Consider the following 23,840-nt stretch of genomic DNA (forward strand, 5'->3'; position numbering starts at 1 on the left):
AACAGATCTGGATGTGCTTGGTCATAAGTCACAAACAGAATTTTTACGCAGCAGCAAGTAAATGATATGTGGCTCATCGTGCAAAATGATTAAAGTACCAGAGTAAATATATCTTTCCCAATGATAGAGTTTTGTTGAGAGACTGTTTGGTGTATTGGGTACAGGTTGAATCAGCTTTTTAAATAATGATCTTGTAAGCGATTCAGTCCAAAGGGGTTTCACTAGACTAAACCTCCAGTGCGAGCAGCAGCGAAGGTAAGACCGTTTGGTTTTAAAAGTACTTACCGGTAGCGGGCAGCTGTATTTTTTTTCTCTTTCACTCTCTCTTCACAGAAAGAGCGGGAGCACTAGGGGGAAGTGACGACGACCAGAGGGGCAGCCGGGACCCGGAAGCAGTTAGTGTAAGCTTACCTGGGTAGGTTTTTTCCCCCTTTAAAAGCGTGAAGGAGAGGAACCCGAGGCACTACACGGGTAGTGCCTCCTAACCGCCCTCCTCCTCTAACCTAATAATAACATCTGTTGTGCTAAGTAGGTAAGTGCTGAATTTTGCGTGTGTATTCTTTAGACCCAGTTTTTTTAAAAATAAAAGTTAGCTTTAGAGGGATGGCAGTGAAGGCAGTGCAATGTTCCTTCTGAAACATGTATGAGGTGAGGGATGCCATCGACGTCCTTGCCGATTACACTTGCAGGAAGTGCACCCATCTCCAGCTCCACCAAGACCGTGTTAGGGAACTGGAGCTGGAGTTGGATGAACTTCGGATCATTCGGGAGGCAGAGGGAGTCATAGATCAGAGTTATAGGGAAGTAGTAACTCCAAAGATGGCAGATAGATGGGTGACAGTGAGGGGGACTGGGAGGAAGCAGCCAGTGCAGGGACTCCCTGCGGCCATTGCCCTCAAAAACAAGTATACCGTTTTGGATACTGTGGGGGGGATGACTTACCAGGGGTAAGTAACGGGGCTCAGGCCTCTGGCACGGAGCCTGTCCCCGTTACTCAGAAGGGAAGGGTGAAGAAGAGCAGAGCAGGAGTAATTGGGGACTCGATAGTTCGGGGCACAGATAGGCGGTTTTGTGGGAACGAGAGAGACTCACGTTTGGTATGTTGCCTCCCAGGTGCAAGGGTACGTGATGTCTCTGATCGTGTTTTCCGGGTCCTGGATGGGGAGGGGGAGCAGCCCGAAGTCGTGGTCCATATTGGCACCAACGACATAGGTAGGAGGAGTGCCGAGGATGTTAGACAGGCTTTCAGGGAGCTAGGTTGGAAGCTCAGAGTTAGAACGAACAGAGTTGTTGTCTCTGGTTTTTCACCCGTGCCACGTGATAGAGAATCGAGGAATAGGGAGAGAGAACACGTAAATGCGTGGCTACAGGGATGGTGCAGGAGGGAGGGATTCCGATGTTTGGATAACTGGGGTTCTTTCTGGGGACGGTGGGACCTCTAAAAACAGGATGGTCTACACCTGAACCTGAGGGGAACCAGTATCCTTGGGGGGAGGTTTGCTAGTGCTCTTGGGGGGGTTTAAACTAACTCTGCAGGGGCATGGGAACCAAAACTGAAGCTTCATGGTGCAGGGCCTGGAGTGTAGGGAGGTTAGGAACATGGCATCAATTTTCAAGGAGTGTGCCTGTAAACAGGAAAGTGGCTTGAAGTGTGTATACTTCAATGCAAGAAGTATAAGAAATAAGGTAGGTGAACTTGCAGCGTGGGTTGGTACCTGGGAATTCGAAGTTGTGGCTATTACGGAGACATGGCTAGAACAGGGACAGGATTGCAGGTTCCAGGATTTAAATGTTTCAGTAGAGTCAGAGGTGGGGCGTAAAAGAGGGGGAGGTGTGGCATTGCTTGTAAAAGATAGTAGTTTAGTGGTGGAAAGGACGATGGATGAGGACTTGCCATCTGAGGAAGTTTGTTAGGAATAGGAAAGGTGAGGTCACCTTGTTGGGAGTCTTTTACAGGCCTCCTAATAGTCCTAGAATCATTGAAGAAAGGATTGGGAAGGTGATTCAGGAGATGAGTGACAGCAATTAGGTGGTTGTTATGGGGGACTTTAACTTTCCTGATATTGATTGGGAAAGCTATAGCTCAAGTTCGTTAGATGGGTCAGTGTTTGTTCAATGTGTGCAGGAGAGTTTCCTGACACAATATGTAGACAGGCCAACAAGAGGTGAGGCCATACTGGATTTGGTTCTGGGTAACGAACCAGGGCAGGGGTTAGAATTAGAGGAAGGTGAGCAATTTGGGGATAGTGACCATAATTCGGTGATTTTTACTCTCGTGTGGGAGAGGGATAAGTGTGTCCTACACGGCAAGAGTTATATCTGGGGTCATGGAAATTATGATGCGGTGAGGCATGACTTAGGATGTGTGGCTTGGAAAAGTAGACTCCAAGGCAAGAGTGTAAATGATATGTGGAGCTTGTTCAAGGAGCAACTATTGAGTGTCCTTGAAAATTATGTACCTGTCAGGCAGGGAGGAAAGGGTCGTGCGAGGGAGCCGTGGTTTAATAAGGAATTGGAATCCCTTGTTAAATGGAAGAGGGCGGCCTATCTCAAGATGAGACGTGAAGGTTCAATTGGGGCGATTGAGAGTTATAGGGTAGCCAGGAAGGACCTGAAGAGAGAGCTAAGAGCAGCAAGGAGGGGACATGAAAGGTCCTTAGTCGGTAGGATTAGGGAAAGCCCTAAGGCTTTCTATAGGTATGTTAGGAATAAAAGAATGACTAGGGTAGGAATAGGTCCAGTCAAGGATAGTAGTGGGAAGTTGCGTGTGGAGGCGGAAGAGATTGGGGAGACACTGAATGAATTCTTTTCTTCAGTATTTACTCAGGAACAGGGCATTGTTGTCGATGTGAATACTGAGTCACAAATAAGTAGAATGGATGGCTTTGAGGTATGTAGAGAGGAGGTGTTGGAAATCCTGGAAAAGGTGAAAATAGATAAGTCCCCTGGGCCTGATGACATTTATCCTAGGATTCTCTGGGAAGCAAGGGAGGAGATTGCAGAGCCATTGGCCTTGATTTTTATGTCCTCTTTGTCTACAGGAGTAGTGCCAGAAGACTGGAGGATAGCAAATGTGGTTCCCTTGTTCAAAAAGGGGAGTAGAGATAACCCTAGTAACTATAGGCCGGTGAGTCTCACTTTTGTTGTGGGCAAAGTCTTAGAGAGAATTGTAAGGGATAGGATTTATGCACATCTGGATAGGAATAATGTGATCAAGGATAGTCAGCATGGTTTTGTGAAGGGCAGGTCGTGCCTCACAAACTTTATTGAATTCTTTGAGAAGGTGACTAAGGAGGTTGATGAGGGGAAAGCGGGAGATGTGGTATATATGGATTTTAGTAAGGCATTTGATAAGGTTCCCCATGGTACGCTACTGCAGAAAATACGGAGATATGGCATTGAGGGTGAGTTGGAGGTTTGGATTAGGAATTGGCTGGATGGAAGAAGACAGAGGGTAGTAGTTGTTGGCAAAGTTTCTTCATGGAGTGCCGTCACTAGCGGTGTTCTGCAAGGATCTGTTTTGGGACCATTGCTGTTTGTCATTTTTATAAATGACCTGGAAGAGGGGTTAGAAGGTTGGGTGAGCAAGTTTGCGGATGATACGAAAGTCGGAGGAGTTGTTGACAGTGAGGAAGGATGTGGCAGGTTACAGCAGGATATAGAGAAGCTGCAGAGCTGGGCAGAAAGGTGGCAAATGGAATTCAATGTAGCTAAGTGTGAGGTGATTCACTTTGGGAAGAATAGCAAAAAGATGGGGTACTGGGCTAATGGTCGGATACTTGGTAGTGTGGATTAGCAGAGGGATCTTGGTGTCCATGTATACAGATCTCTGAAAGTTGCCACCCAGGTAAATAGTGCGGTGAGGAAGACATATGGCGTATTGGCTTTTATTGAAAGAGGAATTGAGTTCCGGAGTCCTGGGGTCATGATGCAGTTGTATAAGACTCTGGTACGGCCGCATGTGGAATATTGTGTGCAGTTTTGGTCGCCATACTATAGGAAGGATGTGGAGGCACTAGAACGGGTGCAGAGGAGGTTTACCAGGATGTTGCCTGGTATGGAAGGAAGATCGTATGAGGAAAGGCTGAGGCACTTGGGGCTTTTTTCATTGGAGATAAGAAGGTTTAGGGGTGACTTGATTGAGGTGTATAAGATGATTAGGGGGTTAGATAGGGTTGACAGTGTGAACCTTTTCCCGCGTATGGAGTCGGGTATTACAAGGGGGCATAGCTTTAAATTAAGGGGGGTAGATATAGGACTGATGTTAGGGGTAGGTTCTTCACTCAGCGAGTCGTAAGTTCATGGAATGCCCTGCCAGTAGCAGTGGTGGACTCTCCCTCTTTATGGGCATTTAAGCGGGCATTGGATAGTTATATGGAGGATAGTGGGTGAGTGTAGTTAAGGTGGGCTTGGATCGGCGCAACATCGAGGGCCAAAGGGCCTGTACTGCGCTGTATTCTTCTATGATCTATGTTCTAACCCTGGCATGATGTTACCATGAGGAGAAAGTGTAGAAACGTGTGCTTAATAAAGTGTGTTAAGGTGTTTGTGAAATTATATATATAAAAAAGTGCTGAAGCACATTGAGTGTTGAAGATACAAAATTGTCTTATTAGATCAATTAAAGGAATACCCAGGCAAATTCACATTTCCTATGTATTGAAGTGCAAATATATCCACTGTAAATATATTGGATGGTGCCTTCTCTAGTCCAGGAGAGATCTGCCCGGTAACAGCATGTAGATTGTGGTTTTTGAGGGTGGTGGTGGGGGGAGGTTCAGCCGGTTACAGTATTGCAAACGGACAACGCAGCAGAATCATCTAGCCTGCGATAAGAAAACATTCATCATTCTTCCTCACTCCTAACTTCACGAGAGCAATGGCTGATGGGAGATGTGATCTAACGGTGCCAACATTTAATCCAGTCCAGTAGTTTTTGTGAACTGAAGGAACCATACTGAAAGGGGTTAAATTGAGCTGTTTGTTCAGTGACTGTGAGTGATGCCAGTCTCCATGGATCCTAGTTATGTCACTGGATGTTTTCCGTCTCCTATTAGTAAGAGCCTCTTGCAATGGTTTATGCCATTGTAGCATCAGATGCATCAGCTTCAACGCTCAAAGGGATCAGCAGTTGCAGGTACAGAAAAAGGAGATTTAAACATCTGAGAATAGTCTGGAATGGTGCATTAATGGATCAGAATCTGCGAACATTAGACTGGAATGCTGCAACAATGGACAGGAGTTTATACTCGGGTCTTGTCTATTTTTCCTGGTCTTGGTCAACATTATCAGATCGGATATATGGTGCGCTGATGATTATCCAGGCGGGTTACTATCCTATCCTCGCTATTGTTGGTGTTCCTGGTAAGTTTCTTCATCTCTATCCATTTATTAATCTCTTCAACCATGGCGAACGTCTTTGTTATTTCTGTTATCTATATTTGACAAAGACGGAAACTATTGTCTTCAGTTTCAAATGCAAATTCCATTGATTACCCACAAATTTCAGAACCGCCCACACCCCCGCCTTCACAAACATCTGAGAACGAGACTGTTTACCATACCGAATTTAAATAATTAAAATTCATTTATATCTCGGTAATCTGTCCATCACAAAACCTAACCACTACCAGCTCGATTATATACGCAGTCACCATCTTGATTTCAATGCTGACGCTTAATAAACCATTATCTATGCTTTGGTAAAATTCAGTCGTTATGGTTCCACCTCTCCTCTAAGCACTCTTTCAGTTGCAAATATTCCGATCACAACTTTGTCCTTGTCTCTAAAATAACTTAATGACAGGAACACTCTCTCAGAGCAGTAATGTCGGAAGAAATGTAATTCAGATGCACAGGTTATTATACAGAAAGACACTGTTCCTCATCCTACCACGGACGATGTCAGAAAGTAAATACAAAAGACAGGAATTGGAAATAACAACCATAACACTTCCCGAATTTTGTCTATACGTTTATTTATTTCACTGATGTCCTTTGGTAAATAAATCTTGCGTTATTATCTGGTCTGGCTTAAGATTGATGTGAGAGCCACTGCAATGTGCTTGGTCCTGTACTTCCTGAAAGAATGACCTCGCAGTAAATGACATTTGGTTAGGTCAACAAATGCTGCCCCTGTCAGCGATGCAGACATTCCAAGTAATAACAAAATTAAAGGTTAAAGAAAGCAAAGAATGATGCAACAGATCAGAGCTAATAAAGAACGAGAAAGTGCCAGACAAACTGAATTCAATTTCCTGTTCCCATATTACTGATAATCACCATGTAAGGTATATGTCAAAGTCCCTGTTTAAAGTTATTTATGTCTGTTTTTCTCTCTTCCCGGAGTGGGATCATCTTCCTTTATTCATTAATGGGATGCTGGGCCAATATTTAATTCCCTTTCCTCATTATCCTTCATAAAGTTTTGTTGAGCTGCCTTCCTGACCCACTACAGTCCGTGGGCTGTAAGTAGTCAGTGCTGAGGTCCATGCGGTTTCTTTCCTTTGAGGCTTTGAAGTGACTGATATAACTGAGTGGCTGGCTTGGCTATTTCAAACAGCAACTGAGATTAACCACATTGCTGTGGGTCTGAGGTTACATGTAAGGCCGACCAGCTGAAGATGGTAGATTTCCTTTCCTGAAGGGCATGAGGGTGCCTGGTAGGACAATCAACAATGGTTTCATTGTTTCATTTGATTCTTAATTCCTGATATTTTATTGAATTCAATTTCCAACATTTTCCGTTGTGGGATTCGGATCCGGTTTCTGGGTCATTACCTGATTCCCTGGATTAATATTCGGAGACAATACAGCTAGATCATCGCCTCCTCAGTATCTCCCAACAACTCCAATGGCAACAATGATGTTGTGGTTGGTGTGGCTTTGCTTCATAAGGCAAATAAATGATTGGCAAAAAATGCCATCCTTCGCATTTTGTATTTATGAGAAGGCGAGATGATGGGAAGTCCTATTGGTGAAAAGAAGCTGAATGTCCTTGATCATGGGGCACTAACAGAATTCATACAGAGCAGTCGGGTACTGACAGGTGGGACTAGATTGGGTTGGGATATCTGGTCGGCATGGACGCGTCTGTCCGAAGGATCTGTTTCCATGCTGTGCATCTCTATGACTCTATTACTCAGCAAGTAATCAGCACAATACATGAGTAGGAGCGTTCATCACAAAATGATTAAAGTATAAGAGTGAAGACACCGTCCTGCAGTTGTGGAGTGTACTTGAGACAGTATTTTCTTTCATTTATAATCAATGATCTTCTTGGTACAGAGAGACGGTGTGATAGATTTTCACCAGACTAATCCCTGCAGTGATGGTACCATAAGGAGAGTGTGAAGGAAATGAGTGTTTAATGTGTAAACACACAAAAAGAATAAAACATGATTGCATTAACACTGGAGTGTTATGAATCAACACTAATTATTTCCAAAACAAAACACGGATAGCATTAGATATAACATGTTTTCCATGATATGTGTCTTCACATTTGGACAAATATATAGGAAAGATTTAGAAGTATATGGACCAAGCGCGGGGTAATGGGGTTAACATGGACGGACATTTTGATTAGCATGAACCAGTTTGTGCTAATGCGCCTGTCTCAGTGCTATAGGATTCTATGACTCAATGATAGTTTACAGATCTCTATGGAGCCCACATGTTGGTCGAGAGCTCCAGGTTCGGAATGAACTCTCGCCGTCTGGATGTACAATTGGTGTGTGACCCTGCATTGAACGTCATGTTGTTCACAAATCTGTCATCAGCCACACACTGATAGTATTACCCATGCCCACCAGCTTCTGACCTCCATACAGAACACTAGCCTGTCTTCTCTGTCACAAACCAATCCTTCTTTTTTTGCTAAAAGCTGTTCAGTGGTTCAAGTAGACTCTGTCCTTGATGTTTTTCAGAGGGACAATAAAACGGGGCCAGGCTACGATCAGACACGAAAGGGATTTTCAGAGGCCTTTTATTTATATGTAAACGGTTGAAACTACAGGCCAAAATCGTCATGCTTTAGGAGTGACCTGGATAATGAACGGGAAGTTGTCAGCTCTTTTAGCTGACCTAGCTGAGTTGAACTGAGCTGATTAGTTTTCAGTTGAGTCTTTAACTAGAAAGTTTAACTGGGAGCTGTGTGGAAACGCTCTCTCTCTTCTGCCCTTCAGCTTCAACCTGGAAGCATGCATTCCATTATAACACTTTCTCAAGGTTGTTTGATTATTGGGCATATTGTGTGTATTTGGAATAGCATATTTAAGTCTAGCTGGATAGGTTGAATTCTGTAGGGGTTCTTTATTCTGTTCTGTGTGTTTCATTGTGTAATTTTGTGAATAACGTTTTTGTCTGATTTAAAATCTAGTAGTCACCCTAGCTAAATTACTCCGGTTATTTCTATTGGATAATTACCAAAACAAACTGCAATGTTATGCTCAGGGCTGCTGGCTTAAGAATGTTTTGAGTGGTGTGGCCTCGTCCATAACAGACTGGAGGCGCATTGCTGGATTTTTAACAGCGAGTGGGAGATGCTAGTGTCTTTATTTCGGGTATTAGTTTAATTGGGTTAACAATGCTTAGAATAGTAATGGCTATTTCAGTCGCCAAACATTTCCTGGATGTGCATGCAGTGACTTTGGAAATTTTACGATAAGTACCAAGTTGCAAGAATTAACGGAGAAGCTGGAATTGGAACTGACTGCTTCTGTGAGGAAAGGAGAGATAATTACAGCAGTAGCTCGTCAATTAAACTTGCTGGAGAAACCATCAGAATCAGAGATGGCAAGAATTCAGTAGCAAATGAAACATCTTAGTTAACGTTGAGAAGTAAGGAATGGGCGGTCAAAATGAAACATTTGACTTTCGATAAAATGCAGAAGAGGGGGGGAAGAGTGCAACAGAACAGAGAGTAAAAAGAAAGAATGACAATAGGGAATGAAAAAGAGAGAGCTTTTGAACAGCAAAAACTGACACTTAAAAAGGAAAATCAGTATAAAAGGATGGAGATAACGGCTGAGGGTGCGCTTAGTTAGGAAGAGAGTGAGAATGAGCAAGCCACTGGTAGTCAGAAGCCGAGTGAGAATTTGTTTGAGTGTGTTCAAGCATTGCCGCAGTTTGATGAGAAAAATGTGATGCCCTTTTCATCTCATTTGAAAAGTTGGCTGAACAAATCCAGTGGCCAGAGGCAATGTGGGTTTTATTAATCCAAACGAAACTTGTTGGTAGGACTGGTGAGGTATTCACATCCCTGTCACAGGAGGTATCTGGGGAGTATGAGGAGGTTAAAAAAACAACATTTTATCTGCTTAGGCAACCTTTCAGGAATCTAATGAGGGATCCTGATCAAACCTACAATGAGTTTATAAGGATGAAACAGACTAATTTCAATAGTTGAACAAAAGCTTTAAAATACAAGCAAAGCTCTCATGCCCTTAGAGAGTTTAGTACTTGGAGGAATTTAAAAATTCACTGTCTGAAGTAATGCAAACTCAGGTGGAAGAGAAGAGAGCGTAAGCAGCAAGGTTAGCTACTGAAATGGCTGATGATTATGAACTGGTCCATAAACTTGGTTTGGCTTCCAGAACCAGTTCTGGTCTCTGAGGGACAGATATTGGAGCAAAGAGATATCCTCACGTGCAAAGGGAAAGGTAGATCACAGTGTAGATCATAAGGATAATTTACCACAGTAATAAAGAAAACCTTTGGGGGTGGGGCTGGGTGGGGGGAACAAAGAAGTTAAAATACTATGGTAATTAAATGTAATAAATTGGGCCACACAAAATCACAGTGTTGGTGGGCTGGGAGAAAACCAGATGTAGGATAACTAAACAAGCCTGGAAGTTTTGTTACACTCGTAACAAAACGCATAAGGGAAGGTAGGCAACTGCCTCAGAGTGTACAAGATGATAAGTGGACGTGCCAAATCTGCATTAAAAAATTTGCATGCAAGGGCAAAATTTATTCACATAGGCCAGGAGTAATTGGTAAGGAGGTTCCAATATTAATTGACACAGGATCTTTTCAGTCTGTAATGCTGAGGGGTGAGGCTTTATGCACTCTTGAGAGATTATTACCAGAAAATGTGCTGGTAACAGGAATTCATAGTGAGGAAAAAAATGCTCAGTTATGTAAAGTGAGACGAGAGAGTCCAGAAACGAGTGGAGAATGTGCGGTAGGAGTATTGGACCCCTAACTCTCAGCTCGAGGAATAAAATTTGTCCTTGCAAATAATATAACTGATTCACTGTAGGCGTGCTGCCTACTCTAGTTGAAAAGCCAGTAGGGATGCAGGCAACTGAAGACCTGGAGAATGTTTATCCAGGAATTTCCCCTGATTGCATGACCAGAAGATCACAGCTGCACAGGTTTAAGCAGGATAAAAGCACAGATAAGGATGCTGACGTAGAGTTATCCGAAAGTTTCTTTTTGATCAGATAAGTGGAACAGAGAAGGAGCAAGTTGGAAAACATGAACATATTTTTTGCTCTGCTAAGCTGATTGAATTACAGCAGAAAGATGAGGAGTTACAAAAATTGTATTAAAAAAATTAGCAAGGACGAGAATGAATGTATTCCCGTGTGTTATTACTTAACAAATGATGTCTTAATGAGGATATGGAGATCAGCACAAACTGAAGCAGGTCAGAAGTGAACAGAAATTCATCAAATTGCTTTGCCTGTTGGGTGTAGAAAGGAGGTGCTGCGAGTGGCACATGAGCTACCACTTGGTGATCATTTCAGGGGTGAGGACATTACAGGTGAAATACAAAGATATTTTCACTGGCCTGGATTACACAAAGATGTAGTTAAATATTGCCAGACATCTCAAACATGTCACACAGGCAGTAAGAAAACATGCAACTTTAATACCTATTCCAGCATTTGAGTGTTGATAGATTGTGTAGGTCGCCTATCTGAAACAAGAAGTGGGAATAAGCATTTATTAACAATAATGGATGTGTCGACTAGATTTCCCGAGGCAGACCCATTATGCAGCATCACAGCTAAAAGAGTTGTAGAAAAAGATGCTTATTTTTTTAACTAGGTACGGTCTACCAATAGAGATCCAAACAGATTAAACCTCACATTCGAACTATTCAAGCAGGTGATGGATAACTTTGGAATAAAGAAATTCAAATCTACTACGTAGTATTCGGAATCACAGTGAACATGAGCGAGATGGCATCAAACAGTGAAGACCATGTTGAGGGTTTATGGTCAGGATAATCCAGTTGCGATAAGGAAATTCCTTTTGAAATATTTATGATTAGAGACACACGGAATGAATCGACCAAGTTCAGACTATTTGAATAAATTTGTGGGCATGAATTAAAAAGACCATTACCATTGGTTAAGGAGAAATTAATAAGTCAGAATTCAGAGACCACCCATTTGGACGATGAATCAAATTTTAGGGAAGGATTAAATTGGTTCGACAGCATTTAAAAGTATCGCAGCATACAATGAAATAGGAAGTGGATCATAAATCACAAATTCGCAATTTTGCAATTGGGAATAAGGTATTGGTGTTACTTCCAGTAATAGTTGAGCCTTTAGAAGCAAGTTTTAGTGTACCTTATCAAATTGGGAAGAAATTGAATGAAATGAACTATTTGGTACGGACTCGAGACAGGGTGAAATCTCACAGAGTTTTTCAAGTGTGTCAGAGTGTGTCCCATGCAGGGGCATGGGAACCTAGCCTGTAACTTTAGGGTGCAGGACCTGGAGTGTATGGAGGTTAGGAACATGGCATCATTCTCAAAGGAGGGTGCTTTTAAACCCGAAAGTGGCTTGAAGTGTGTATACGTCAATGCACGAAGTATACGAAATAAGGTAGGTGAACCAGCAGCGTGGGCTGGTACCTGGGATTTCGATGTTGTGGCTATTACAGAGACCTGGGTAGAACAGGGACAGGATTGGCTGTTGCAGGTTCCAGGGTTTAAATGTTTTAGTAGGGTCAGAGGTGGGGGTAAAGGAGGGGGAGGTGTGGCATTGCTTGTCAAAGATAGTATTACAGCGGTGGAAAGGATGATGGATGAAGACTCGCCATCTGAGGTAATTTGGGTTGAGGTTAGGAATAGGAATGGTGAGGTCACCCTGTTAGGAGTTTTTTACAGGCCTCCTAACAGTCCTAGAAATGTAGAAGAAAGGATTGCAAGGATGACTCAGGAGAAGAGTGGAAGTAATAGGGTGGTTTTTATGGGGGACCTTAACTTTCCTGATATTCAGAGGATTCTGAATTGGGCATTCCTATATCAAATTGAACAATGAATAAGTTGTCAAAATTGGGAGAAATTACTGATTTACCTTCCACAAGAAAAACATAGTGACCTGAAAGAGTTATTATGATATCGTGGAGAAATTTGCGGAAATAAACTGGGATGTATGAACATAATTGTGCATGATGAAGACTCAGGAGTTATAGTTTCGATTAAGCAACATCCTTAAAGGCATTACACTCTAAAGTTGGCACAGATTCAGAAGGAGATAGAGCACACGCTCCAAGATGGCATAATCGAAGTGAGTTACAGTGATTGGAGCTCATGTATAGCCATGGTGCCAAAGCCAGATGTTACCCAGCGGACATGTGTGGACTATCACAAAGTCAACTTCATTACAAAGACTGATGCATATCCAATTCCATGTTTGAAGATCTGTGCCGGAAAGGTGCTAATTACATTTCTAAGTTAGACTTGCTCAGAGGCTACTGGCAAGGACCTCTGTCAGAGAGAGCAAAGGCAAAATCGGCTTTCATAACGCCAGTTGTACTATATCAATTCAATGTTGTGGCATTTGGTATGTAAAACGATCCAGTCACATTTCAGAGACTGAAAATAAGGTCATTGCCGGATTATCCAACTATGTGGTGTACATTGATGACCTGGTGGTTTTTAGTCACTCATGAAAGGAACATTTACAGCATTTATCGGTCTTCTTTCATTGACTTCAGAAGGCAGGCTTGGTGGTTAACCTTGCTAAAAGTGAATTTGTGAAAGCCAAGTCACGTTCCTGGGTCACGTTATTGGACATGGACCAATGGCCCCATGAGATACAAAAACGAAATTAGTTCGGGAATGTTCTACACGGTCGACAAAAAGAAATATGTAATACTACGGTTCCTGGGATTGACTGGATTTTACTGAAGGTTTGTGCTAAACTTTAAGCAGAGTGGCTGCTCCACTCACCGAATTGTCAAGGGGAAGAACTCTCAGTGGACAGAGGACTGTCAAGAGGCATTTTACTGGCTAAAAACTGTGTTACCACTGCCCCCAGAACTAGCTACACTGTATTACACGAAGCCTTTAAAGGTGGCTATCGCTGCCAGTGATGTAGGTGTCGATACTGTGATCCTGCAGGAGTATGATAAGGGAATAGAAAGACCCATCGGGTATTTTTTTGGGAAGTCTAACGTTCATCAACAGAAATGTTCAATGGTGGAGAAAATGACTTTAAAGCTGGTGTTGGCATTACACCATACCTGTGTTTATATTACCAGCAATGCATCTGAGACAATCGCATACACTGATCACAACACATTAACATTTTTGGAAAAAATTAAGGACAAAAATGTGTCCTTACGTGGGCGACACAGTGGCACAGTGGTTAGCACTGCTGCCTCACAGCGCCTGAGACCCGGGTTCAATTCCCGACTCAGGCGACTGACTGTGTGGTGTTTGCACGTTCTCCCCGTGTCTGCGTGGGTTTCCTCCGGGTGCTCCGGTTTCCTCCCACAGTCCAAAGATGTGCAGGGACAGGTGAATTGGCCATGCTAAATTGCCCGTAGTGTTAGGTAAGGGGTAAATGTAGGGGTATGGGTGGGTTTCGCTTCGGCGGGTCGGTGTGGACTTGTTGGGCCGAAGGGCCTGTTTCCACACTGTAATGTCTAATCTAAAAAAAATGTCAGACTGTTTACATGGAGCTTGTTGTTGCAGCCATTCAATCTGACAATTGTGCATGTGGAAGGTCGTGAAAACGTGTAAGTTGATGAGTTATTGAGACTCGAATGAGATACAGAGCTTTTCGGTGCTGGGTGTACCGCGGCCTGAATTTGCATGGTTTTGTGCATGTTTGAATATTTACAATTAATATAGTGTATCTGTCAGTTTTGAGACTACTAACTGGGTTTGAAGGGTTAAAAATGCAGCCACCTTTTACCACTGATTGTTCTTTTTTTATGTGGGGGAGGGACATGTCACAAAACAAGTCATTTTTTTGTCTAAAAGCTGTTCCTTAGCTCAAGGAGACTCTGCCCTTGGTTTTTTCAGAGGCAGAATAAAACGGGGCCAAGCTCCGATCAGTCTGGTTTGGTACAGAGATGAAAAGGATTTTCAGAGGCCTTTTGGAAACAGATGAGACTTCAGGCCAAAGTGGTCACGCTTTATAAGTGACCAGTATAATGAACGGAGAGTGGTGAGCTATTTTAGCTGAACTCGCTGAGTTGAACAGTTTTCAGTTGAGTCTTGAACTGGGAAGTTCAACTGGGAGCTGTGCGGAAACTCTTTCTCTTTTCTGACCTTCAACTTCAACCTGTAAGTTTGTGTTCAATTTATACTGGTTTTTCTTGGGAGTTTGTTTATTGGGACAGTTGTGTATGCTCGGAACAGCATAATTAAGTCTAGCTGAATCGGTTGAATTCTGTCGCGATTCTTTATTCTGTTCTTTGTGTTTCGTTGTGTAATTTTATGAATAAAAGTTTTTGTCTGTTTTACAATCTAGTAGTCAACCTAGCTAAATTACTCCGGGTAATTTTCATTGTACACTTACTGAAACAATCTGCAAAGGTATGCGCTGGGCTGCCTGCTTAAAAATATTTTGAGTGTTCTAGCCTAGTCCGTAATATCTCGGAGATGGAAGGTGCCTCCTTGGGACTGGTACAATCACTTTCCATCCTCATGACCGGCAAACCACGTTAACATAACACGTGTGCACCGTTAGCAATGGAGCCAGGAGGAACAATATGGAGCAGTCTCTCTGTGCAGTCTATGGCTCATTGGTTTGTCGTGTTGCAGCAACAATGACATCCTCCTATTTCAGTGTAACAGTTTGGAGTGGCTAAATGGCCTCTTCTGTTCATGTGTCAGTGTCTCGAGGGACTGAATGTCTTCCTCCTGTCTCGAGGGCAGAGGTTCAAGGACTTCAATGGGCAACCCATGGTTTCTGGCTAGCAGCACGTTGTGCTAACTAAACTCTATCTTCCTGAGTTATCGGAGACAAACAGAAGGCTGGAAGAACACAGCAAGCCGGGCAGCATCATGAGCTGTGAAAGTCAACATTTCAGGTATAACTGTCCATCAGAACTGGGTTGGGGGTAGGAAGAGCTACAGATAAATAGAGAAGGGAGTGGTTGGGGTGGGGAGATTGGGGGATGGTTAGTTACGGCTATGTGGACACAAGTGGTGGGTACAACCTGGTTGGGCGTTGGGAGTGATGAATCCGGTTGGGAGCTGAAAGGTAGGGTCGTTAGGTGGAATGGAAGACATCCCAGCCACTTCCTATTTCAATTCTCTTTCCCAATCCCTTTCCGACATGGCCATCCTTGGCCTCCACCATTGCCACAATGAACCAAACCATAATCTGGAGGAACAAGATCTCATCTGTCACCTGTGCAGCCTACAACCCGGGGACTCAACATTGAATTCTCCCTTTCAAATAACCTCCCTTTCAATCCCCCCACTCCCTTCCCAAGCCCTCCCCTCCCTTCCATTCCTCTGAGCAAACTTTTGACCAGCTACCAACTGGATTCAGCACTCCCATCAACAACTCGCTGATACCCTTTATCTGTGTTCACTTATCCACACCTCGCCACTCTGCCTCCTCCTCCCTCACCCGCCACTTTATCTATAGACCCCCTTACTCCCATCCACAGTCGTGACGAAGGGTTATATTCTAAGTGTTTACTTCTCAACGTCTTGATGCTGCCTTGCTTATTCTGTTCTTCCAGATTCATGCGTGTGTATTTTGGATTCAACACCTGCTTTTATTTTAAATTGTCTTCTTGTGTAATAGGCAGGAGTGAGTGAATGCATTGCCCCTCTTGTTATCCAATAGATCTGATGGGCTGAATTCCTTTCCTATATTGCTGTGTAACCAGCTAGAGATGCTGAAGGGCTTCCTCTTTCTTTAAACTGTGGGAATGTTTAGTGGCCAGCAGTGCTTTTGATTAATGTTACCTATACATTAACAGCACAAGCTTGAATGTTGTTCAGATTTGATACTTTAGTACCTTAGGATGTGACTCATTGTTCTGAACATTGTATAATGTTCACAGAACATCTCCACCTCTGATCGTATGATAAAGAGAAAGACATTGATGAAGCAACTGAAGATGATTGTGCCAACGTAGCTCCCCTGAGGATTTCCCACAAAGATATCCAGGGACTGGGAGGATTGATGTCCACCAGCCCCATTGTGTTCTTAAAGATCCAACCAGTGGGGAGTTTACAACTGATTCTCAACAAGTTCGATTTTGTTCAGTCTCCTTGACATCTTACTTTATCAAATCCTGTCTTGATTTCAGGGACAGTCACTTTACGATGTGTTCATATCTTCTATCCATGCCAATAAGCCAAGGTATATGTGTGGGGAGTGTTTCCTTCTCTCCGGGGGTAGTGACAGTTGGAACCAGGCAGTTAGGGGAGGCTACATCACTGAAATGTTTGGGGTGTGCGAGTGGGTGCCAATGGATTTTGAGCCGACTGAAAGTCGAGGGCGACAAAGAATTGGGCATGAAAGAGAAATTGTGGCCGAGTGCAGATCAGCCCTGACTTACTGAATAGAAGGGCAGGTCTGAGGGGCTACGTAGCCTGGTTTTATTCCAGTATACCCCATAGTCCATTCACTTTGTGGCCTTTTCCTTTTCCCGTTTTACTGACTTCAAGTAGCTGAATAGACTGATCCTGTTGCTGTGCAACTGGATGCTGGTGCTGCATGATCTGGTTACAGTTTTATAGGCCCTAGGGATTTATTGGCCTCCTCCAGTAATTGCATATCAGGCTCCAGAGGCTAGAAAGCCTTATTCTGTTCTGCTGTAACTGAAATCAATATTGACTAAACCTACTGCCCTTGGAGAAAGTGAGCACGGCAGATGCTGGAATTCAGTGTCGAAAAGTGTGGCACTGGAAAAACACGGCAGGTCAGGCAGCATCAGAGGAACAGGAGAATCGATGTTTTGGACGTTCCTGATGAAGGGCCTACGTCCGAAACAGATTCTTCTGCCCCTAGAATGCTGCCTGACCTGCTGTGCTTATCCATCACTACATGTTTCGATATATACTGCCCCATCCAAGTCAATATTCCTGGTCACATTATCCAATTACTTTAAGATAATTGTCAGGCATAAACTTCCTTGCATAAAGCCACACTTACTATTCCTAATCAAAGCCTGTCTTTCTAAATGCATGTACATCTTGTCGCTCAGAACCTTCTCAAATAACTTACCCACTGACCTGTAGTTGCAAGGCTTTTTTTTGTTAAGTTCTTCTTGAATAAGGGCACAATATTTTTTATCCTCCAGTCTTCTGCTACATTACTTTAATGATGATCAACATTATAAGCCAGGGTCTCCGAAAATCCTTCTGGAGCCCCTTGAGGTGTTCTTGGATATATCGGATAAGGATCATGAGATTTATCAACTTTCAAACATTCCAGTACGTCCAAAATCTCGTCTACTGTGATATGGATTGTCCCTAAAATATCACTACTAACTTTCTCAAGTTCTCAAGTCATCATGTCTTTCTCCATGGTTACTATAGAGTGGAAATATTCGTTGAAGACTTCAATCAACTCTGATAGTTCCACACAAACTTGTCCAAATTGGTCTTTGAGGTTATTGTTTTTTTTTCATTTAATATATTTAAAGTATCTTTTTGGATTCATCCGAACTTTCTTGCCCCTTTTCACCCTACTGATTTCCTTCTTCAGTAAACTCCTGTATCTCTCATATATCTCCAGGGATTCCATTGATCCCAGCTGCCTGTGCCTGAGCCACGCCCCAAGTTCGAACATGAACCTGAGGACCAGTTTTGATGTTATCCATAATTATTGGAAAATTAATAGAACTATGGTTAGTGGTCCCAAAGTGCTCCCCCACTATTAACTCAGTCACCAGTCATACCCTATTTACTAAGGAAATTTCGAATTTTGCCCCTGCTTGAGGAAACTTTCCTGACGCATTTAACAGATTCTACCTCATCAGATCACTTAGCACTCTGGCTGCTCCAGTCTGTATAAGAAAAAAAATCCCCTATTATGATAACCCTATTGCATATTTGTTATTCCCATTCCTGTTGACTATTTGGGGGCCTATATTACAACCCCAATCACCTCTCCATTCCCTTCCTATTTCTAAACTCCACCCACAAAGCCTCACTGGGTGATCCATCAGTTATTTTATCTCTGATTAATGATGTGGTTCTCTTCTTAATCAGAAATGCAACTCCCCCTCCCATCCTTCCACCATCTCAGTCTCGCCGAAAGCACCTGTTCCCAAGCACATTAAGCTGTCAGTCCTATCCATCACTTAGCCATGTTTCTGTAATGGCTATAATATCCCAGTCCCACCTACCTATCCACGCCCTGATTTCATCGGCCTTACCTGTCAGCACTCTTGCAATGAAACAGATGCAATTTTATCCAAAAGGCAGTACTTTCTCTCTGTCATTTCCCTGCCTAACCTTACAATTTATGATTACTGTATCTTCTTCCACTTTCCTCCTTGCTCTTGAGGATACCACCACCTGCCAATCTAGTTTAAACCCTCCCTTGTAACCCTAGCAAAACTGTCCGGCAAAATATTGGTGTCCCCTCCATTGCAAGTCTCAGACAGTAATTTTCCTCTCAGGAGATTATCACTGTCAAGGCTTTTTTAAAAAAAAATATATCCTAGCTCTCTGTAATCACGCTGAAGGACTTGGTCCCTATTTCTATGGGAAACATTTGTGCCAACATGCACAATGATTTCCGAATGCTACCCCTCCCCCTCCCACTTGGAGACATGCTGGACCCCAGCACCTGGGAAGTAATGCACCATCCTGGATTCCCGTTAGTGATCACAGAATCTCTGATCTTTCCCACTAACACTCGACCCTCCTATATTTAACGTCATGTTTACCTTTACCCTTTCCCGCTGTCCCCCAGAGCCAGAGGTAGTACCACCAACTGGCTACTGCTGCTTTCCCCTGAACGGTCATAGCTCCCAACAATCCAAAATGTTTTCGAGGGGAATGGCTACAGGGGATTCCTGCACTCCCTATTCCATTCCTGGTGTTTGCCCATCTACTCTCTGCCTGGTACATGACAGGAAGCAAGGAACGCCTGTTGGATTAAATTGTGTTTATTAAATACAACAGAACTGACAGGTAAACTCAGGGCGATGAACGTTGGACTGGAATATTACAGTCATTATCTCGGTCAGTATCTCGGATTATCCTGAGTGCATTCTAGATCAGATTACTACAGTGTGTAAACAGGCCTTTTGAACCAACAAGTCCATATCGTCCCACTGAAGAGCAGCCCAACCAGACTAACTCCCCTACACGCAACACTGCAAGTAATTTAGCATGACCTTTCACCTAACCTGCACATCTTTGGACTGTTGACGGAAACCGCAGCACCCAGAGGAACCCCATGCAGACACGGCGAGAATGTGCAAACTCTACACAGAACCCTGGTTCCTGGTGCTGAGGCAGCAGTGCTAACTACTGAGCCAACGTGATGCCCAGCTTCAGTTCCCGAACACGGTCTCCCAGGAGCTGAAGCTGGGTGCAGTGCCCACACTTGTAGCCATCAGGGCCGGTGGAAATCTCCCTGAGCTGCAACATCCCACAAGAGGAAAGTGCGACTGCCCTAAATGCCATCTAGACTGCTGTAACAATAAAGTTAAAAGAACTTTATTTGAGTTTACATGTACATTTTGCTGAACTGGAGCTGTCTGGAGCCTCTCGTTTGAAAGCCTTCCCGCTTACTCTGCTACAACGGCGTGTCTCTCTACCCCTCCACATTTAATTTTTATCAGGGAAGGAAGAAGACACGATAGAGATGTAGTGTTTAGGCCTTCAGCTCTCCTTGACACCTGGCCCCTTGACTACGTGCTCTCCAATGCTGGTCTCTGCTTGGCCTTGGAGGGTGTCTTGCTGAGGTCTTCCTTCTGGTAGTGGTGACTGTGTAGATGCAAATCCTCACCCCGACAGGCAATCCGTGTAATTGCAGTCCTTTCGTACTTTCTATCTGTTAGTATCGTGTTTAGGAATTCCTTGAATCCCTCGTTGCATTCCAAACTGTGTCTCACTCCATAGTGAGAGAGATTGATGTTCTTGTGAATACAGGGCTATTGGAAAAGAACACCATGAGACACAGGGGCACCAATATGTCTGTCCTCTCACTGAGTCTGCTTTTCCTTCGATTAGGTTATATTTATTTTGTTAATCCCCTATTCCACTTTCCTGTGATTTCCCTGGAACACTTGTATAAAAATCTGCCTGTCTCAGCCTTGAAGATATTTAATGATCCAGCCTCAACAGTGCTCCGAATTTTCTACAATCGTTTCCCTCTCACTAATGTGAGACGCGGTGGTCTTTAATCTGGTGATTTGTCCACTCTATCTTGCATAAACTTCCAATTCTTCCTTAGTTCCTCCAAACTGAAGTCCGATTCGTAGGATGTGTTTAACATATTCTGTCGCTGATACTCCAATTTTTCCCAGCGTTATCCTCTTCCCTTTAAGAAACCAAAAAAGTGATTTTGGATTCTTGCTAATCTTACCCGCTAATGTTTTATCACCCCTCCTTCTGCTCTTCCACTGAGTTTTTAAATTTAGTCCTACACTTTCCATATTCTTTTATGACTTGCATTGATCTGCTCACTTGGTACCTGCTTTAATCTTCTCTTTACTTTTTCATCCTGATCGGGATTTGTGTCGACATCTGACGTTTTCTGGGCTTGTTTTCCTAAATTGTATCATCGGTGTAACATGCTGGGCCGACACTGTCATCAATTCCATTTTAATCAAATGATCCCTCAACCTCCACCCCACCTTGTTCTGAGACAGTTTCACCCAGAAGCAACTGCACTTTGGCCAGATCCTGTCATTGTTTCCATAAAATCTGTCTCCCCAATGCAATAAGCTTTTATGTTTCTAACATTTTTTGGGTCTTTTCCTCAGCAAAGTCAAAATGTGTGATGTCACGGTCACTGGTCCTATAATGCTCTCCCACTTCTGCCTGGAACAACTGACTGGCTTCGTCCCCACAGTGAGGCCCAGCACTGCACTGCCCATTGTTGTATCTGCTCTATGTTAATATAAGAAGCTCTCTGGAAAAAAAATTCAAAACACCTGCCCCCGCTTAAAAACGTTATCACTGACCTAATGAATATTTGGAATTGATATGTCTGAATATAATGATCTATTATTGATTTTACACACTTCAATATCTTGGTTACATACCTGCTCCATACTTTCCTTTAGCTGGGGGGTCGTATAATATGTCCCTAGCAGTGTTTCTGTCATGGCTTTGATCCTGAGCTCTGACCACCACGCCTCTTTACAAGATCCTTTCAAGATATCGTCCCTTCTTCCGCCAGTAACTGACTCCATAATAAATAAGGCAACGCCACCTCCTCTTTTACCCCCTCTCCTGACCTGACTGTAGTTCTGGTACCACAGAATATTAAGTTATCAGCCCTGACCTCCATCAAGCACATCTCAGAAATGGCAAAAATGTCACACTTCCACATGTCGCCACGTGTCCTTATCATAACTGTCTGCCTGATAATATTACCAGCATTAAAGTAAAGCACATCCAACCGGAAATATAATCACCTGGAATACTCGGTATCTCGGAGTTCTTCAGTCATTCACTGTTCGTTATCAACCTGTCCAATTCATGACCCAAAACTGTAACTCTGGGAATGAATGAATATTTGTTGAATGTTAATTTCGTTTTTAGTAAATGTGTTCATCAAATGCAACTTTCCAGAACTGAACAGTCAGATCCAGATACAACGATTTTCTGCTGATTATTTCCCTGCTCAATGTGCAGAGGGGACAGCCCTCAGTAATGGAGAAAATGAGGACTGCAGATCCTGGTGATCAGGGTCGAAAATTTTGGCGCTGGAAAAGCACAGCCAGTCAGGAGTAACAGATCAGTAACAGAGCCAAAGCTTTGGGCATCTGCCATTCCCATGTTTCATGTTCCATAATACACAGGATATTTGGAACCATACTTTTTCAGGAAGGCAGCACTGCACAGAGCCCTAAAATGGAAAGCAGTCAATCAGTTGGTTGGACAGGGAGTAAGCAAGTTGAGGTGAAATACAGACTGATTGAAGTACAAACGCAAGAATAGATAAATTCCATAGGCCAGAAGGGAAACACCCTACATTACTACAGGAAGAGAGGCAAGAGATTTCTGTGCATTTTGCGATTTTCTTTGCGTCTTCACTCTTCAATGGAGTAGCGTCGCATGATTGGAGGGTGGCAAATGTTACTCCCTTGTTCATGCAAGTAAACAAGTATTGTCCTTAGAATGACAGACCAGTCAGTCTCATATAAGTATTCGGCAAAATATTGGAAAGGATTCTGAAAAATCATAGTTTGATAAGAAATTGTCAGCATGGCTTTGTGAGGGGCAGATCATACCTCACAACTCTTATTGGATTCTTTGAGGATGGGATTAAACGCACTGTAGAAGGCAGAGCAGTGAATGCGTGGTGGATGGATTTTAACAAGGTGTTTGGTAAGCTTCCTCGTGGTAGTTTCATTCAGAAAGAAAGCAGGCATGGCATACAGGGAGACCTGTCTGTCTCGATACAGAATTGGCTAGCCCATAGAAGACAGAGGGTGGTGCTAAGTGGGAAGTATTCAGTGTGGAACTAGGTGAGCAGTGGTGTTACGTAAAGATCGGTTCTGGGACCTCTGCTGTTTGTGATTTTGATAAATTACTTGGATGACGAAGTGGAAGGGCATGTTCGAAGTTTAATGATGTAACACCGGTTGGTGGAATTGTGGAGTGTGGAGGTCTGTTCTGGTTTGCAACAGGACATTGACAGGATGCAGGACTCGGCTGCTAAGTGGCAGATCGTGTTCAATATGGAAAAATGGGATACGATTCATTTTGGAAGGTTGAATGCAGAATACAGGGTTAAAGGCAGGATTCTTACATTGTGGAGGAACAGGGGGATCTAATGATCCATGACATCGCTCCCACAAAGTTTCTACCCAGGTTTATTAGGTTGTTAAGAAGGTGTGTGATGTCTTCATTAGCTGAGGGATTGATTTTAAGAGCTGTGAGGTTATGCTGAACTCTATGCAGCCCTGGTGTGACCACACTTAGAATATTGTGATCATTTCTGGTTACCTCGTTATAGGAAAGATATGGAAGCTTTGATGAGGGTGCTGAGGAGATTTATCAAGATGCTGCCTGGACTGGAGAGCATGTCTTACAAAGAAAAATTGAGGGAGCTAGAGTGTTTTCCTCATTGGAACGAAGAAGAATGTAAAGTGACTTTACAGGAGTGTTCAAGATGATGAGAGGCATAGATAGAGTAGATAGCCAGAGACTCTCTGCCAGGGTGAAAATTGGTCTGGAGAGGATACGATTTTAAGGCAGTTGGAGGAATGTTTAAGGAAGATGTTAGAGGTAGATTATTTACACAGAGAGTGGTGTGTGTGTGTGTGTGTGTGTGTGTGCAATGAAGAGCTCGCAGTTGTAGTAAAATTTAATTGGAAAGGCACATGAATTATAGTATAATGAAAGGTATGTAGGTTAGTCTGATCTTAGAATAGGGTAAAAAGTCGACAGAAAGTCAAAGGCCGAAGGGCCTGCACAATGC

The sequence above is a fragment of the Chiloscyllium plagiosum genome, unplaced genomic scaffold (assembly GCF_037043375.1).
Source record: "Chiloscyllium plagiosum isolate Xiang-an unplaced genomic scaffold, Cpla_swu_hap1 HiC_scaffold_47, whole genome shotgun sequence".
In the NCBI taxonomy this organism is placed as follows: Eukaryota; Metazoa; Chordata; class Chondrichthyes; order Orectolobiformes; family Hemiscylliidae; genus Chiloscyllium; species Chiloscyllium plagiosum.